This window comes from Lethenteron reissneri, chromosome 33 (genome assembly GCF_015708825.2).
Source record: "Lethenteron reissneri isolate LAM-NWPU_2019-01 chromosome 33, ASM1570882v1, whole genome shotgun sequence".
Lineage (NCBI taxonomy): Eukaryota > Metazoa > Chordata > Hyperoartia > Petromyzontiformes > Petromyzontidae > Lethenteron > Lethenteron reissneri.
Window position 1 is genome coordinate 14,449,696 of NC_083811.1, and position 19,990 is coordinate 14,469,685.

Here is a 19,990-nt window from a genome sequence, read left to right on the forward strand (position 1 = left end):
TGGTAATCAGAGGTGCGGGAAGAAGGATAACAAAAGAAAGGGCAACTTTATGCAAGGTTCCCCTCGCTTTATGCAGTAGATGCATTCCAAAAAAAGGACACAAAGCGAAACCGGACGAGACGGCTGCCTGCTGAGTAGTGCTGTCATATGATGTAATTAATCCCACGACAGGATGAATAATCAATGATGTACAATGTGCAGGCCCATTTACAGTGATAACCACTGCTCTCCACATATGTAGTGACTTAATCGGAAACACTAAGAGTTGGAGGCACTCTGTTTGTTAACACGCACCAACGGGTTAACACTTCCAAATAATCCGTCTATAGTTGACTACGGTTCCCAGTCAGGACAGCGGGTTGACTGCCTGACTGGCGACGCCGAGATGATGAAGACGGAGACGACGAGAAGAACGGTGAAGACTCCGGCAGCACGACGGGGATCACACTCCAAACGACAGCCGCGAGGTCCCCTCCCGGGGCCCCTCTTATACTGTCACGTGGCCTGGCTCCATCCCCGGCCACGCCCCCTTTCTAGAACCTGCCCGAGAGTTCCTGGTGTGTCCCTTCCGTGACCTTTCCCGTAGATCCCCCTCTGGTGTATCACGTGGCCTGTTGCTGTCAGGGCTGCTGTAAGCTGCAGATCCCCTTCCCCGCCAGCAGCCAGCGCTATGCTGCTACATAGCTAATTCTATGTCACTACATCGTAGACCGATACACTACACACTACACGCAACAAACAAAGATCCCCCATATAGCCTTAACATACTTTTGGGGCAAGTCCAATTGGAATCGAGCTTGGGTGTTCAGGTTCATGGCAAAGTGTACTAACCACTGTGTCGCCACTCCACCATTTCAGGATGCACAGTGACCAGTGTGGTAAAGTATGGTTAAGCAACCCCCGATAACCTCATGAAGAAGGGCCATTTCCCAAAACGTCAATTATATATTTGCTTTTATTTTAAGGAATTATTGTTGAAGAGTGTGCTTGTGTTTTTCTTGTTGCATTTACTTGTACACCACTGCGAACGCAGTTCTGTTCAGTTTATTTGTAAGCACCTCGTGAGGTAAGAGGCTTTTGTATTAGGTTTCATCAACAAAGCATGAGTTCCCTGGCAAACATACCATTCACAACAGGTAAGCAAGAAAAATAGAAATACAAATAATAAAAGAAAATAGCAACATATCACATGATGTAGAGTATATTACAAAATTATGTTTTAAATATTTAACTAAAGTGAGTATTATTATTAACGCAGCATCACCAAACCGTTTGTTCCAGTGGCTTGACAACAATGGCTCTATTGTAAAAAATTAATTGTAATTTCTTATTATCTACATGTATGTTTCAACACGCGAGCACTCAATGGTAGGCATTCCAGGCGTTCTGAATGTGCTTTAGCTGCGTGGGAGCTCAGAGTTAACATTTCACATCCTTTAACCACGCGAACTCCCATTTTGAGTCATCGTCACGCACATTGATATTCACTGCAGCGTACCTTTACGCACTTATTTAACCACGTCAAAGGCAATTGAGCATCATTTGAGTAATTAATTACTTTTGCTGTGTGAGAATTCATTGACAATTATGCATAATGTGGTACTTTAGCGTTGTGAAAGCCCAACGAGTAATTATTTCTTAATGCCTTTTATTTAACCATGAACACCCATTCCAATGTATCGTGCTTCTAATAAGTGTAACCTCATTGGGTAAGCATGTTCAATGAATTACTTTTTTGGTGTGCGTCTTTTTTTACGTTAAAGTTGGCAACCCCAGCTCTGGCAATACTCCTACAGCCACTAACCGTAGTCGTAACACTAACCCCAGCCTTAGCCTGACCTCTAACACCACGACCACCACCACATTCCTCGTCCTTCAACCAAACACCAACCCTGCTCTGCTCGAGTTCAGTGCCTCCCGTGGCGAATGCGGCGACTCCCTGGCCTGGGCCCACTCGGGCGGGTCCCCTGCAATGCGTGGGGGCTCCGTGGTTTCCCCCCAACAGCGGCCCAAGGTCTGCGAGGTCTCGCCTCGCCCCCGCCCCCGAATCTACAATCGCGGTCGCCCTAAAAACCGCCACTGCCAATTGACGCCTGCCTTCACATCGCACGCCAGAGAGCTGGAGCCAGATAAGATCCTGGACGAAAAAAAACACGATGCAGGACCTTCCTGGAAAATATAGAGTCCTGCGACTTGAGTGTGGCTCTCCTGCATACAATTATTGTAGTGTTTTGAAAACAAAACCCCATAGAACGTCAACATATATAGTACTTCAGTATTTTTGTAGCGATGTTTTAGTGCACAGGTTGGTCCAGTTGTCTTGTGACCCCCCCCCAATTATTTGACCCCGAACTTCCCCCCCCCCTTTTGCGTATTCGTTTTTGTTTTCACATGCATCGGTATCCAAAAGAATATTAAGTTTTAGAGCATTGAATGGGGGTGACGATACATCTGGACCACCGTGTACATTGTTGTTTCCGATTGAAAATATCGCGAGTTCGATACATCGATGTGTTGTTTTTTTTTACTTTGGATGTCCCATCCCGAGCTGCGGTCAACACGAGTGACGCTGTGGCTCTGGCTGCTGGCACCGAAGGTCACCAACGGTGATGGGCGTCTCGTCTGCCGACTTCACGAGCGTGCGTTCTTCAAAAGCTGGGGTAGCCACAGCTGACGAAAGAAAAGTCGGCAAGATATAGCAGCCAGTTTAACACGTAGTAGGCTTTCGCGACCAATATTATTCATAATCAACGTGTTTGGGTTTAGATCGCGTTATGTATAAATGTGTCGTAACCCTCCACCACCCGACACAGCCAATCAGTAAAAAAGTGTCACGTTGACAAAAGACAATTAGTTCACTGCTTTAGCCCACCGGTGTGTTGAAGCGTGAAACCACAACATTTACAATTTGAGTAGTACGACGTTTCGCTGGTAATTGCATCCAGCATCATCGGGCAATTCGCCAGAATGGTGGGCTAAAGCAGTGAACTATTTGTCTTTTTATTTTTCGATTTAAAGCTTTCGTGACTGCAGGGATTCATCTTCTTGGTTCTTTCGGTAAAGTCACGTAGAAGGGAAGTAATAAAATAATAAAAATAAAACATAATAAAACAATTCTCACGACGTTTCGGCCACAACGCAAGCAGCCGTCCTCAGGTGAAAACCAGGTCCGTCGAGGCGACAGAGTCTGAATGAAACAGCACACGGGCTTGGAGCATATATATAAGCTGGGCGCATTGACAAAGGAATTTGCATATCAACAGGAATTTAGCATATTTATGGGAAATGCAGGAATGTAATTAGTACTGCATATGCATGTGCATTATGCAGGATTAACAGCATCAAAGGGAGCTGCAGTTACTGCTGCTGCAGTAGTTGCTGCTGCTGCTGCAGTTTCTGCTGCTGCTGCAGTTGCTGCTGCTGCTGCAGTTTCTGCTGCTGCTGCAGTTGCTGCTGCTGCTGCAGTTGCTGCTGCTGCTGCACTTGCTGCTGCTGCTGCACTTGCTGCTGCTGCTGCACTTGCTGCTGCTGCTGCACTTGCTGCTGCTGCTGCAGTTGCTGCCTTATCCATTTTAATATAACACTATGTATTATTCTACCCACCCTAATGTGTATCATACTGCTATATGTTTACTGTACAATTACGACACCATACATTACTCTGCACACTGCACCATGCCAGTGAGTGGAACGCGGTCTGAAAGTCACCGTTAACGTGAACACAATCAGTTAAGATCCGAAATGGTTTATTACGTCCTTCCAATGATTGCTAAGCCAGAATCCATCTTCTCGGTTGAAATTGTCTCGACCACATCAATTCCATACACCCAGCCATCAGATTCACCATGGAAGTCGAAAATGATGGCAAGCTACCCTTTTTGGATGTCCTAATCAAAAGGAGACCTGATGGTTCAATGAGCCACTCTGTCTACAGGAAAGCCACCCACACGGATGCTTATCTAAAACCGGATTCCCACCACCATCCATCCCAGAAGAATTCCCTCATCAAGACTCTATATCATAGAGCCCAATGCATCTCCGACCATGAACACATTTCCAGTGAACTCAAACACGTACGCCAAGCTCTTAAGGCTAATGGTTACTCCGACTACACAATCCGCAAAGCCATCACTCCAACCATCAAGAAGGATCCTGTTGAGGAGCCTTTCAAGACCATCACCTTACCCTACATTGCTGGGGTCCCAAAAAAGATCTCCAAAATCCTGATTAAACACAAGATCCAGGTCCGATTCAACACAGTACATAAAATCCGTGATCTGGTCCCGTCTGTAAAAGATGTGGTTCCAGACATACAGTACCCTGGCGTCTACAAACTAAGTTTCCTCTGTGGTAGCAGTTACATTGGAGAAACCAAACGACATGTCTCGGACCGCATCCGTGAACATAAGGCAGACCTGAAACACGGTAGGACAAACACCTCAGCCGTGGCAGATCACTGTTACAATTCAGTGGGCTCACATGACATTGACTTCTCCAAGACAGAGGTTCTCTGCAAGCCATCTGGCTATCATGAGAGATTCGTTCATGAGGCGATCCACATATACAAACACAGAGACAATTTCAACCGAGAAGATGGATTCTGGCTTAGCAATCATTGGAAGGACGTAATAAACCATTTCGGATCTTAACTGATTGTGTTCACGTTAACGGTGACTTTCAGACCGCGTTCCACTCACTGGCATGGTGCAGTGTGCAGAGTAATGTATGGTGTCGTAATTGTACAGTAAACATATAGCAGTATGATACACATTAGGGTGGGTAGAATAATACATAGTGTTATATTAAAATGGATAAGGCAGCAACTGCAGCAGCAGCAGCAAGTGCAGCAGCAGCAGCAAGTGCAGCAGCAGCAGCAAGTGCAGCAGCAGCAGCAACTGCAGCAGCAGCAGCAACTGCAGCAGCAGCAGAAACTGCAGCAGCAGCAGCAACTACTGCAGCAGCAGTAACTGCAGCTCCCTTTGATGCTGTTAATCCTGCATAATGCACATGCATATGCAGTACTAATTACATTCCTGCATTTCCCATAAATATGCTAAATTCCTGTTGATATGCAAATTCCTTTGTCAATGCGCCCAGCTTATATATATGCTCCAAGCCCGTGTGCTGTTTCATTCAGACTCTGTCGCCTCGACGGACCTGGTTTTCACCTGAGGACGGCTGCTTGCGTTGTGGCCGAAACGTCGTGAGAATTGTTTTATTATGTTTTATTTTTATTATTTTATTACTTCCCTTCTACGTGACTTTACCGAAAGAACCAAGAAGATATTTGTCTTTTGTCAACGTGACACTTTTTTACTGATTGGCCGTGTCGGGTGGTGGAGGGTTACGACACATTTATAAATAACGCGATCTAAACCCAAAAACGTTGATTATGAATATAGCAGCAACACGGTGGTCACAAAAGACACACCGCCACGTACTGTAGAATTACTTAAATTAGCCTAGCTTATATTTATGGGACATGTATACAAATAATTGGATTCGCATGCAGTAAAACGGATACAGCAATTTAAAAAACTACAATTAAATGATCTGCGAATCCCTGTAGTTTGGAGATCATTGGTGGTTCGTGACTGCTCCCGTAATCCACAGCGGATTGGAAACTTTTCTCGAACTACAAACCGAGATCCGTCGAAGTGGCGGTGGGGGGTGAGCGTGGAGCTGCAGGAGCTGCAGGGAAAATACGGAAGATTTTTCTCAATGTTTTTGTTTTTAAGTCAGTACAGACGAGCCGTTAGTAGAAAGGTTTTTTTTTATGTTCACAATTGGAAATCAAGTCTTACAACAACAACAATCCATCATCAGATCCACATGGTATATTTGCACCATTTAAGTCTTTTAAAAAAGAGTATTGTCCCCCCGTGACCCATGAATTTATTGTGTATTAATTTCGCCGCTATTCACGCGTCCCGCTTCTCCCGTAATCCACAAAATCTTCACGGGTTCATGGAAAGTCGCGACTCTTCCCTCCCATAATCCGCTGCATAGCACACCACGTCCGGCGTGACCGTTGGAGGGGCAGGTCTAACCTGCGCTGCGTGTCGCAGATTACAGCATCCGCGACGTTACATGGTCCCAGCATATCAACGAGAACTTTTGTTGGACGTTCACTTCGACTTACACCGCACGAGACAGCACCATTACAGCGCAGTGCTCGGTAAGAGATTCCGATTGCCGTCATATCAGTCGCTATTCGGTGTCATCTTCCAAAGCGGTTCCAGATAGTTATGCTTAGCCGACCGAGAACTCGATACGAATGTGTATTTCATTGACACTACTACCACAGCGTAATTTTAATATGATTTGTGATCAATAAATAAACTCTGCTTAGTTGGGTAGATTGCGGCGTTGCTGCAGCTGAGCTGTGGTTTTCGCCTTGGCACACTTGGGTGGATGAGAGCATCCGGAGGCCGAAGCACTCCCCCCTCTTGCCCTGCTTCACCACTCCCAAGATATAAAGTTCTTATATGTTTGCCGACACCTTTTTCCAACGTTTAAGAACGGGTTTAGTCCATATATATACCTGCTGTACACACACACACGTGCGCGGCAAGTCTCTTAGCAGCGCACTAATTGGCAGAGAGCGTGAGACTGCCCTCTTGGGTTTAAGTGTTGAATTTCGCGCGTTATACATATCCAGGGCGCAGCTGTTGTACCTTTTTCATTTTCCCATCAGCGGTCCCCTCTGCGCATTGTGGCTTTAGTTCCATTTTTGGAAATTGGAGCGCGAGAGAGGTCTTCGCCACACCACGATCATGATCACGACCATGATGGCAGTGTCGCTCTTGTTGTGTGTTGCCGAGTAGACGCGATCAGCGACGTCGACCCTCTATGCCGGCAGGCATTGTTGGTGTTTCCATGGTCGAGCGAGTCGTTTCTAACCACCGTGTCGTTATTTTACAACAGAAGCTCAAAGTCAGGGTTTTTTTCCCTTCACAAGGACACCACGAAGCGGTTCTGATCTTCGTCACTGACCCTGAGTGAGAACATCACGGGGAACGGTCAATCCAAAGACAATAACTCCTTGCGCTTTGGTGCAGTGAAGTGTAAATGGAGCTGAGTGTTTTCAGGGTTCAGTCAATGCCAGCTCCCCCTCCCATGTGTTTGCCACCAGTTACACCCTGCTGTGAACTAGATGATCCTATTACCCCAGCCTGTCAGATATCCAATGCTGTCGCGTGACTTTTGAAGGTACATCGCAGCTGTTGCATATTTTTTTTCCGAAGAGATTTTCAAATTAAATGGATTCTGTTTGGTGTTTTAGCATCTTGAAACCTATTTTATTGCCAGAAAGGGTAAAACCCCTATTGTTATATTTTAATACTGGTAGGGAAAGTCTTAATTTTTGCTTCTAATTTGCACGTTTTATGTGACGAGACAGATATGTGAAGGCGACTTGTCGTCTGCTCATCCTTTTTTGTGATTTATATTCTCCATGACGCTGAGTGGTCATTTTGTGTTATGTGCTACATACGATTGCGTCGATCTAGGACACTTAAACAGAGGGTTCTTGCCTTTAACCTCTGGCAGTTCACGAGCATCAATTCAAGCAAGCCAGACTGCTGATGAGGCAATGTCTTTCGGAACCGGTTCAGAGTTTCCTTGAAACTGAATCAGTGCTGCTAAAATTATGCACTCCCAGAAGGCAGTTGAGCCAATGGGTTGCGTAATAAATATTTATTTTCTTTTATTTTGTGGAGAGACAGATATAAGAAGACATATTGTCTACTTATCTAATTTGTTTATTAGCATGTGTTCTCTGATCCATGTATTTACCTGTATTAGTTGCATTAATTCCTAGCACGCAACCCTTCCTTGCTTAATTGACTTAAAATATTTTGTTCCATAGTCGTTTTCAGTTGATGTTTCTCATCCGTATGTCATGGCAGGTCACGTGCATTGGTTTAAAACTCTCGTCTTTAGGCGCATTGTTTTATTGCTTTTCATGATCAAATGTTATTTTCTAAACGCACTCCATCCTGATCTTGCTCGTCTCTAATTCTTCTTTCGATCCCATCCTGCCTCATTCAACTGCCCTCGCCATAGACATGTCGCTGTTTCGCATCTGTGTTCCTCCAGAAATGATTTCCTTTTGTTTGGAAAATAAGTTTTATATGGCTTCTGCTTTGATCACATTTATTTTTATCCACACTTTGCAGCCTTCATTGTTAATAACCATCTCATCGGTACTGCTGATATGGTTAATGCTTTTTCCATATTTGTTTTTGCCTTCATATCTCCGATATCATTTTCAGAAAACGTCTTAGAACGTTTCTGTGCGAAGTCGTGGCGACAGTGCAATTCGTTGCCCGACTCTACTTGTTTTTATTTTGATACTTCATGTAATCTCAGTGTAGCTATTCAATCTCTATACCATGAACAGTTTGAATCACTTATATATTTTTAATTAGGTGCTTAAGTTGAGAAAAGCTTTCGTTAGTTACCACCAGATCAAATGTCTTTCCATTGTCTACAGAAGCTTGGCATGACGGTATTTAATATTAGCTCGTCTTTCAAGAATCTGATTGCTCGTGTGGATGTAGTCAGTCGCTGAAGCCCTTTTAAAAACCCTGCCAGAGTTGGCCATAGTAGGCTGACCTCTAAATATATCCACAAAATTATGTAAGCATCTTGGTAACCCACAAGGGATCTTAAAATATATCCAGTGCTTGAATGTTCACATTTTATAACCTTAATAAATTAGGCTATTTTAATACCCAAGCAGGCCTCAGTGCACAACTGGTTTGGCCCGTTTTCCCGGACTTATGTCCTAAATGTACACACGGCATGTAACACACGTGTTGGACAGCTCATCGACATTACAGCAGACGATAAAACAAGAAGCAACAACCGTAATCGCCCTATGTCTATCTTGTCCTTCATAATGGGACAGAGATTCCCATGGGGTAGGGGTCCAGGGATGGGGTTGGGATGGTCTGTGGACCCCTAGACTCATAGGAGGTCATGCTGACCACATGGGAGGTTGTGAACAGTGGTGAGCTGCATTAGCGCATTCCTGATAGACCAAATGGACTTGACTATAGGCTGCTAACAGCCATCGAGTCTGAGTGGAGGCAAGGCTGATCAGTAGTCACAAACCTAAAATATGGCCACAGCATTTAAAAAGGTTGAGAGCCCTTAGTATAGAATGTTATAAAACAGGCATTCATTCATTATTACAGGATATATATTTTACCACTTAATTTATTGTTTGTGGCATTTGTCTAGAAATACAGGAAATGCACTGCTACAATTACAAAACTAAATGTGCATACATATTTTTTAAACCTTCATGGAAAGTATGTGAATTTGTAAAGCAACGTGTTGATTATGATGGCAAACACGAATCGCTGTTTTTTATCATCTAGTTATAAACAAAATCAAAGGTCAAGTCAAAGTATCATGAAGTTCAGGAGGTTTCGGTTGGTGTTAGTTTCCATTGCTGACCAGTGGAGAGAATTCCACATTCCTATGGTTGTGCTTTTTTCCCATCGGACAATCATTGTCAGACTTCCCACACAGTAGTACACATTTCATGACCAAGGAAGCACGACAGGCTGAGTCAACTCACAGTTACACTCAGCAGGTAGCTAATAGGACGCCTACTTAAAACTATCGAAAAAAAGCGACACATTCGTCAATAACACTGCCTCAAAATTAAACACATTTTTATTCGTGATGTTCCAGGCAATGGTCCTTCTTCACAGTAAGAGCCACTGGCTGGAACGTTGCCTATGATTATATGTTTCACTTCAAGGCAGTGTTGTTGACAAATGTGTTACAGTCTCTTGTTATTTGAGCTTGCGCGCTCCCACCAATGCAGCTTCACGAAACAGCTTCTAGTGTGATTGTTGTTACCCAAGGTTTTACGGACAATAATTTTACACAACATATGCAGTCTTTTGAGATAATTATAGACTTCGTATGAGTTTAATAGTAACCAAGCAAAGCATGATATGAAGTAATTTTAATTGTACAAATTACATGATAATATAATTATTACCTAGAACATTTTAATTATTTTGCCATTTTCTGGACTTTTAAGAGTAATATTACACCGGTGGCTTAGTGATCGGGGCATTGAGCTGCCAAAACCAAGATGTATTTTTCTTTTAAGCCAGGGTAGCCACCCATGATTAAACCAGTATCCCAAGTGTCATGAGTTAATGGCTTCAAACGGGTCACCAATGACTATGAGAAAAAAAAATCACCACATATTTGGTGTTTGACTTACATTGGTAAAATTCTAACTTTGATAATTAACAGAAGACTGCTTTGACTGCCATGGGATGAGCAATTCTCTGCAGCAGGGAAGTATACAGACGTGTGTCCATCCCCTAGTCACATGAAGGAGTTTCAGAATCACTGCTGTCATTGTTGCAGGCCATTCTCCAACACACTGGATGATGTCCTGTTCTGAATGAGTTCAGAAGGTATACTTAATTAATTGACACTGCGAGCAAAATTGTATTGTTACCAAATCAACCTCGAAATGTGCAATGTTTGTGTTTTTCTATCTTATTTTTCCTTTATATATAAAAGTCTCCGCGCGCGCATGCTTGCGAGGGATTTGGCTCTCGAACGGTGGGGTTTATATCGAAAATAGAATTGACAGCCAGCACGCCCTAAGCCCCGCGGTGGAAATAGGCTATTCCTTTTTCACTTCCGTCACCTTTAAATTAGTAAAATTAGCGATTTAGTGGGATTCATTTATTTATTTGCTGCGCGACATCGGCGTACCAACTCACGCCAATTGGGTGGGAGGGCGGACCCTGCCAAGTGATGCGCGTTCGGTCGAGCTCACTGTACTGCCAGCTTTTCATCTCGACTCTTTCCTGCTTTTTCAGCTGCTGCCTGTATTGCAAGCTTTTAATGTCCACTATAGCACTGCTTATGTCATTGAGTCGGCGTACTGGCAGTCTATAATCTAGACTGTAGCCTGCTTCTCAACTTACCTGTGCGTACTGCTGCTATTTAATGGACACTTATTTCAGATTATTTCTTCGATGCATTTCTATTGTTTCAATTGCTCACGTCCCGCAATTTACTGATACGTAGTATTGCGATGCTGATATCTGTGCCATCATTCAGACTCTGTCGCCTCGACGGACCTGGTTTTCACCTGAGGACGGCTGCTTGCGTTGTGGCCGAAACGTCGTGAGAATTGTTTTATTATGTTTTATTTTTATTATTTTATTACTTCCCTTCTACGTGACTTTACCGAAAGAACCAAGAAGATGAATCCCTGCAGTCACGAAAGCTTTAAATCGAAAAGTCCTCTATATATTAAGCTGTTAATGAGTCATGGGACATCCCTTGCCAGTATAAAATACAAGAATAGGTTGAATCCTCTCTGGCTATAAAACAGGTGTTAAGATGTTAAAATACCAAACATAAACTTTTTGCAAGGAATCATAGGGGCCGTCCATAAATGACGTCACGCACCTGGGGGGCGGGGTGAGAAATGTGACGTCACATCAAAATCGCAACTTTCAATAAATATAGACAACACGTTCTACTTAATTAAATAGACTTTGTAATAAATGTTTTCTCCTACGACATCAGAGTGCAGCGCGACATTAAATACGCACTACAATGACAATAGTTTAAAGCGATTTGAAGCATGTTTTATTTTTCGGGGGGGGGGGCAGAGCTTTGTGACGTCATATTTGAGGAGGGGGGTCTGACTTTTTGTGATGCCGTGTGACAAAGGGGGGGGGGGGTCCAAAATCGTCAATAATCGCGTGACGTCATTTATGGACGGCCCCATATCTGCATTAACCACATATACATGTGGTGAACATGCAAACAAAAAACATAATTTTCGCTGGACTGCATTCCCCCGGCGAGCCGGGGCGTGTGCGGCAATCCGCCTCGATGTCCTCTGAGCCACCAACCCTCGCTGCCACCGCAGTGCCTGCTGGCTGTATCACAGCACCGTGCATCACAATACGCAGTGATGATGCAAATAAGACGTGGATTTGTCTACAGTAAAAGCATGGGCGTAGTTTGCGGGGGGGGGGGGGGGGTATTTGGCTGATATATATTTCCACGTGATGAGTCAGCGTTCGTGGCCAGGTCGCTGCTGAAAAAGAGCTCTGCAAGCTCAGTGGGTCCTTACCAGTGCATAGTTGGACCATTCTTTGCCATGCCTACTAACACCTGTCTCCTGCCTTTCTCACATCTCTTCGTATGTATTTTGAGTGGATGCATTACATTGTGTATCGCTATTATATGTCTGCGGCCTACTGCTTTTGGGACAATTAGTCCAATCCAGGCCTTTGCAAAAGAGGCAACCTTGGTTGTGATAATTGCTCTTCGGCTTCTGGATGAACTTATGTTGTTGAGGTCTTGCTTGATGGTGACTTTACCGAAAGAACCAAAGAGTATGGGTTCCTGCAGTCACGAAAGCTTCAAATCCTTTGTGTCCCTTTGTGTTTCTTGCCAAGTAATACGCGTGTTCAGTTCGCTAGTCAATGCTTGCAATAGAAGACGTAATTCATCTCTTAGTTGCACTTTCCCAAAAGGTAAACGTTTTCAAAGGTCTTGTTACTGTTGTTGAGTTATGTCAAGTGACGTTGCACTGTTTCCAACTGTGTTCTTAGCCATTGCAGTGTATACAGGTCATTGTTATATGTCCTGATCTCTTTGAATCCTCATACGGTTAAATAAAGTCAACTTGAAACTCTAACTTATCCGATTGAGTCACTGAGCGTAAAGCATATGAGTTAATGTTTGTAGACACTGAAGCATAAAATCAACAATTTTCACCAATTTACTGTTAATTTGCGTGAAGTATATGTGGCCTCTAGATGATTAAAGTTTGTGTTTCAATTTCTGCGAGAATGTTTTATCGCTGGGTAACGTTTCGCTAAAAGTGAACGTGCACGAATTTTAGCAACATTTTCAATTCATGGGCCTGTCTGGGAAATGATCAGGTGAATGCCTCATCACCAAAACATCGTCTGTGTATGTATGTATGCTGAACTTCTTTCGCATCGTATGTAGCTAACTGTAAATATCGGGAGGACATGAATTTACTTCCACGATTATCATTGGCATGTTCTGTTTACGTGACAACCCTTACTAATTGGCTGTGGCGGGTGGCGGTGGATTTAACACATTTATATTTACGCGATCTAACCCAAAAAAAGCAGCATTATGAATGATCTGGCTGCACACTGTGAAAACTCAATGCACCTTACCAGCTCTCTTTGTATAAGCAGTTATTTATTTGAGTTGGCCATTAAAGAGCTTGTCGACATTGATAATGTTCAATGATTGATCTACAAATGAAAAAGTGTGGACATTTTTTTTTCTTTTAATGGAAATAGGTTTCGTAGAATTGACAGCAAATCTGTACAAATGCGTTTTTGCCGAATTACAATGCAACTGTTCGAGAACCGTAGGACCGGCATTGTTGCGACGAACAAAGTGGCGCACATTGTCTCGTGCGTGTGTGCGCGCACATGAATGCAGAGCAAAGTAAACAGGAAAAACAAATGTGGACAGGATGCTGGCAGTGACAGGTGACCGGGACCTCATGGGAGTCTAATCCTCCAGGGAGAGTGATGATGGCCACGATTACGTTGTTTGACCACCGGGTATTTGTTGACAATTTGGCGACAAGTGGGATTTCTAGGTTAAAGAATATTCTTTATATCAATAAATCTTGAACCACAATTGTCTTCATATACCATGCCTCGTGTTTTATTAAAATACCAGCACACACAAAGGTTAAACTACAGGACTATAGAAGGAAGTGCTGTGTAAACTGCATTTTTCAATGCTAAAAAAAAATTGGTTATACGCTAATAATGTTGATTTATCATATCTGTTTTTATTAAATCTCCTCAAAGTGGAAACAAACATTCTATATTGTGAGAGTAATCTGTCGACCTTTACATTCCAGTATCTTGTACTGAAAGTTTCAATAATTACTCCCTGTGATGAATGCGAACCTACATTTCCATGGAACTGCCAAAAAACCTCCTGGGCTACGACTGAGTTGTGTCCATCCCAGCCATTTGGCCCTTGGCAGCCACTTCACGTGGACGATTTCAGCAGTGCACTGAGCACAGCCCTGAAGGCACTGACAAATATAGCTTTACGGGCTTGTAATATAAGAAGCCTGACATATTTCTTTCAGCACGTCATTGGTGATTAATTAGAACAGGCCATATTTTGCCGGTTGAACTTTAAAAAAAAGAGGCCCCTTTGCAAGTTTTGAACCAATGGGCTTTTAGCGAGCTGGCATAAATTATTCTTTTAACGTCATTTAACGTCAGCTCGAGAACGAGTGCCGTCTTTCTCTTCACAAGCCTCCTCCCGGCTTCTCCATTCCCCTTCGGTCTTGAAGAGCAGGTCAGTAGTCGGGAGTTCGTCTCACGCGCAAATTCACTAAAGTTGCAATGCGTCGCCGCACAACATTCTGTGGGTGTTAAATGCATCCAAAGTTAAGCCTGTTTCACCTTCATAAATTTGTACGTGAAAGTGTAACTTAGTACGACGTGAACAATATAATCATTACTATTCTACTTTGCACATTAAAAGTAAAGTGTATGGCAGTTATTCCCTTTGATCATTCAGATCATGAAGTACTGCAGTCATAAAAAAAACAGACATGTAACTAACTGTACACTCGCATCTGCTCTGTACAGATCAAGTGTAAATATTCTTTATTTTCAACGCAATTATTCTTTCCTTTCAAAAGGTATCTCCAAAATATTAAGTAGTTTACCATATTTATCAACTCGTGGTATTTTAGGAGTGTATTTTAATGAGTATTGTATTAACAAGAATTAATTGACAGTTTTGCATGTTTTTGTTAATTAAACTTATCAACTGTGCAACTGCACGTTATGATTATACAAACTTGTTGGGCTTTTATCATTAATGTTCAAGAGCACGTGGTGGGTTAACGTAGTGATTAATTATGCCAAAAATTGTCAATTATTAGCAAACAGTGGTTGACCATGGCTCCCATGCTATTCTTGTTGATTTCCATGAACCCATTTGATAATCTGCTCCTGTTAATAGTTCCAAGGTGTGAAAATGTTACTTGAACCTAAACAAATTCAGATCTGGTGCCTAGAATACATTACAAAGGAATGTTTAATTGACTCCTCAAATTTGGTTAACGCCTATTAAAACGTATTGAACCCATCAAGATGAGTAAAAATGTCATCTCTTTTTCAAACCTTTTTAAGATTCTAATTTTAAATTAGATGAAATTTTAGCGAATGCCCTGAACCCAAACTCAATCTTTGTACTTGATCTCGGCAAGGAGGAGTGAAATCGTACATGGAGACCATGTTTAGAGTATGCCGATAAACCTATTGCTACTTTATTGAGTAGGTTTTCTACAGTCGGGTTCTCGTTTTTTCTGCAGAACCTGTTTTAATCTGGGCAGTTCGAGTTTCCCACATAGGCTTTTGTGACCAATATTCATAATAGAGGTTTTTTGGGTTAGATTGCATAAATATAAATGTGTCGTTAAACCCACCACCAGCCGACACAGCCAATAAGTCAGGTTTCTCACGTAAACAGAACGTGGCAATGGATAGTAATGAATTGGCATATTCTAGTAAAGAATTCGCATATTCTGTTTACGTGACAACCCTTCCTAATTTGCTGTGTCGGGTGGTGACAGGTTTAAAGAGACATTTACGCGATCTCACCCAAAAAACAATATTATAGTTTGAGTTTCGTTTGCGGTCCAATGTTAATTTCCTGTTTAAAAAATTCAGAGCTTAATCGATACACCCCTGCCTTGTCCATCTGCCTGTGGCGAATATTCTAACAGTACCTTTACATTGTAAGCGCATGTGGGACTGTTGCTTTATGAATCTGGAAAGCTGAGTTTCTTTATCAAAGAAATAACATCTAATTTGGCACTCAACTACAGTAGCTATCGTAATTAAAGGACACCGATCGTAAGCTACAGACCGGTAAATATGTTTTTAGCCATTTAATTATTACTAATCCGAGATTAGAGAGAACACTGCTATCCATGTCTTTCGGAAACCAGGTCTAAGTATAGTTAAAAGTAAAGGTGTGGAGTATAAATAACAGAAAATCAAATATTAAACAATGTCCAAGTTGCTACAATAGTTGCAAAAAAAAACAACGCAAACGTAAAAAAAATAAATCTTAAAATTTAAGTCGTAAAAGTTGTAATATTATTGGAAACAAAAATTGAAATGTTACCCGGTAAAAAGAAATGGCTAAACAAAACATGAATGGGTCATATTGCAATAAATGACAGTTGGCTGCCTTAATATTAGTTTCGCTAAATGTCACATTTGGAGGGCAAAGGCAAAAAAGAAAAATCATTTTCATTCACGACGTAAATGAATTATTTATAGAGCAAAAAAACTCAGCACATTTGTCAATAATACTGCGGCCTTAAAAGGAAAAGCATAGAAGAGGCGATGTTTCAGGCAATGGCGCGTCTTCACGGGACATAAATACATTCAGGGCATCGCCGGGAAACGTCGCCTATTGTTTCCTTTTAAGGCGAGTGTCATTGACGAACGAGTTGAATTTGTTTGTTATTTGTATTTGTGCACCACCGCCAACACAGGATCACCAAGCAATGTTTTACATATAGAGTATAATTGCGTCTGATACTCCAGACTGCTGAAAAAAACTGCCTCACTAAATTGTAAGAGTGTAATTTAAAATGTAGCGGTTTTCATCAGGGATTACCTAATTGAAACTCTTTCCTTGTTCGATATGGAACAAGTCCAAAATGTTCTTATCAATCTGATGAACAGAGCGTGAAGTACATCAGACTAATGGAGATTACCAAACCTCAGATGTATGCAACATTGGTCCATATCTATAAATAGCGGTGATGTAATATGATGTTAGGAAAGTAAAGTGTACATCGGCTTTGCATGTGAACAGCCATAACTATCGCTGTAAACTAAACAGCTGGAGTTACGTGTGTTTTTTTTATGAGAATGTACCATTACTTATATATGCATGTATGTAGAGCTTCTTTCGCACCGTACGTAGCCAATACATTCCCAGGAAAACCAATATAGCGGATCCTATTTTCTGTGGGGCTATATTCGCAAACTAGGACAAAGTGGGAATTATGTCCTTTGTTAATATTACAGCGTTTTACTTCATATTTCCCTGTGTTGCTTGCCAGAAACGTGACACTGTCTGCACAGTAACTGGCATGAACATTTAAACAAACAGACTATTTTTATTTTACCAGGTAAGGCCCACTGAGCTGTATAGCTCTTTTTCAGAAGCGACCTGGCCACAAATGATAGTTCAACGAAGTGGCTTATCACGTGGACATTTAGAGCAGCCAAATACTCTAAACACATTTTAATTCTAAATGTGGAGGTAAAAGCCGGAGGTCCTGGAGAAAAATCCACACAACCACCGAGAGAGAGAGAGAGATCGCAAAATCCTAATTTTATGACGTCAGGGTCTGGATCAAACCCACGACTTCCTGTATACCAGGCAAGGTAGTTAACATCTCGCCACCGTGGCACCCTTTAAAAAAAGTGCCACCGTCGCAACGGCTGCTTGGCAACGCCACTGTTCGTGACAAGCGGTGAGCGTTCATCCTAATGCACTGGATTTATGGAGGGTGAGCAGTGGAGCAAGAGAGCTTGTGCACGGTCTGGTGGGCGTGCAGAATTTGCGGTGACTAATGTCGCAGCAGCACAACAGCAACAACAACAACATACATCGCCAGTTTTGTAGAGGGAAAATCAAACACCACCTCTGCTGCTCATTGTGCGCTCCTGATATCTCGAATGGGTCCTCTTGGATATTATTCCCCGTCTCTTGGTGCTTGTTAGGGGAGCAGCATCTGTTAATTACAGTGAATGCTTTTATTTTTATTTCCTCCACCCACCTCTGTGGGTAATCAGTCCTGGACCATATCGGGTTCTCTCTCCAATTCCCCACCCCAATTTTTTTCCTCTTCATTGAAAACCTCTCCCTTCTCTTCCTGAGTAGCAATCCTTCTTTTCCTTCACAATCGCTGAGCACGGGGTCCAAAAGCGCCAAAAATTGCGAAGGCAAACCACATCTGACAATACTGCACATGAGTATGGGATGCCGCTGAGAAAAGTAATGAGTTAGCAAGTGTGGAAATGTATGGAACAGAGGTGGAGAGGGTCACATTGAGGGTTTGACACTTTTTTCCAGAGAAAAAACCCAAACATATTTCTCAGTCACCCTAGGCCTATCAAAATTGTGTGGCATCAATACATTTTAATTCTATCACAAACTAAAACACACACGATAATCGGGTTTTCCCTTTTTTTCTGGCAACAAAACAGGTGTTAAGATGTTAAAACACCAAACTGAAACCTTTTACAAGGGATCATGTCTGCATTAACCACAACACTTGTGCGTCAGAATGCAAAAAAAAAATACTCTGATAATATATGCATTGTTCTTGAAACTAATTGGCCTACACGAGGGACAGCTTTCTTTTGAGCCTCGTCTCAAAGGATGTTAGACCAGAGGAGGAACCTGGCCACAAATGATAGAAAAACCAAATGGATAATCACGTGGAAATTTGTAACTGCCAAATACTCTAAACGCACGCTGTTTCTAAATGTGGGAGGACAAATTGGAGGACCCGGATTAAAATCCGCGCGACCACGGGGGGAATATTTAAAATCCAAATATACAGGCGTCAAGGTTGGGACCGAACCCAAAACCTCTTGTATACCAGGCAAGGTCGTTAACATCTCACCACCATTGCACCCCTATACCACCTCAGGATATCGGTACAAATAAATTCCTTCCACCCAAACACAGATACCAGTTCTCCCGATGGAAACCCCCAGTCACACTGCAACCATGGCCCAACAAGGCGGCAGGGTTGAAGTTTTAATGAATGCGGCCCCAGCAGCAGCAGCAGGAGGGCCAATGGGGCCCAGTAGATGTGGTGGGCACCAGGCTGGCAGGGCCCTGAGCCAGAGAGGCCTGGTACTGGGGATGAGGCCGTATCCAGTTCCAGGGCCAATGATACTGCCGAAGTCCTGGGTCGGTGATTAAACTGGGGCCCGATGCCAATGAGGCCTCCGAGGCATAAGGTGTGGGACAACAGGAGGATCGCTGAGGAGGGGGGAGGCCAGGACAGGGTTAGGTGATTAGCAGGGAGATTAGGTCAGGGGTAAGGGGGGAAAATCAAAAGGGGGGTATAGGGAGAAATGAAAGAGACAAGGAATATATAACTGTAGGGAGACAGCATTGGGTTCGAGAGTGGTTAATGTTAGCCAACGCTGGCTTCTCAGGACACAAGTGGCCTCAACGGAAGGACAGACAACAGCTGTGACACGAGGCATCTTGGGGAGTCATCACAAGACAGCTGCCCAACTGTTACCCATCGCGTTGACCACACTTAGCCCCTTCCTCGGTCCATGCGGGATTCTGAGCCTGTTGCACTTAAAAAAAATTCTCATCTTGAAACGCATCTTTTTGTGCAAGCTTTCCCTGTAACTTAAGATTTGAAAACCATTTTTTATGCATTGGCTTTTCCTGTTGTCTGATTGTATTACTCTGTTGTTATTATTATTCGCTTTTATCATAGCTTGTTCTTCATTTTATTGGAATTTCAAGTGTAGTTGTTATCGATATTGTTATACCTATCAGTGTTCTATTTAGCTTATTTTGTATATATGCTTGTGAGTGTAGATTTTTTTATTGAAATATTTCGATATGAAGGCGCTTTACAAAATAGAGGTGATGATTATTATCATCATCATAATCATATTTCGTGCCTATATACTTACATTTTCATATCATGGCTCTACTCCACTATTAAGTCGTGATATATCCAATACGGTGGCGTGTAGCATAGTATCGACAAGGCGCGATTATTGCAACTCACCATTCACTACTCCATGGGACATCTGGCAAAAACATTAGCAAACTGCAGCATGTACAACATTCTTTGGCACGTGTCGTGACGGGTACCGCTGGA

General features: G+C 42.7%; 1 protein-coding gene across 1 annotated transcript in view; it reads left to right on the forward strand.

Annotated features, from left to right (window-relative positions):
* The first annotated feature begins 14,193 nt into the window (after positions 1 to 14,193).
* LOC133350369 (troponin T, fast skeletal muscle isoforms-like) overlaps positions 14,194 to 19,990 on the forward strand; it is a 33,222-nt gene continuing 27,425 nt past the window's right edge. Inside the window, exon 1 of the mRNA XM_061564682.1 lies at positions 14,194 to 14,385. The gene's annotated coding sequence lies outside the window, so the exon portion shown is untranslated. The remainder of the gene's footprint in view (positions 14,386 to 19,990) is intronic.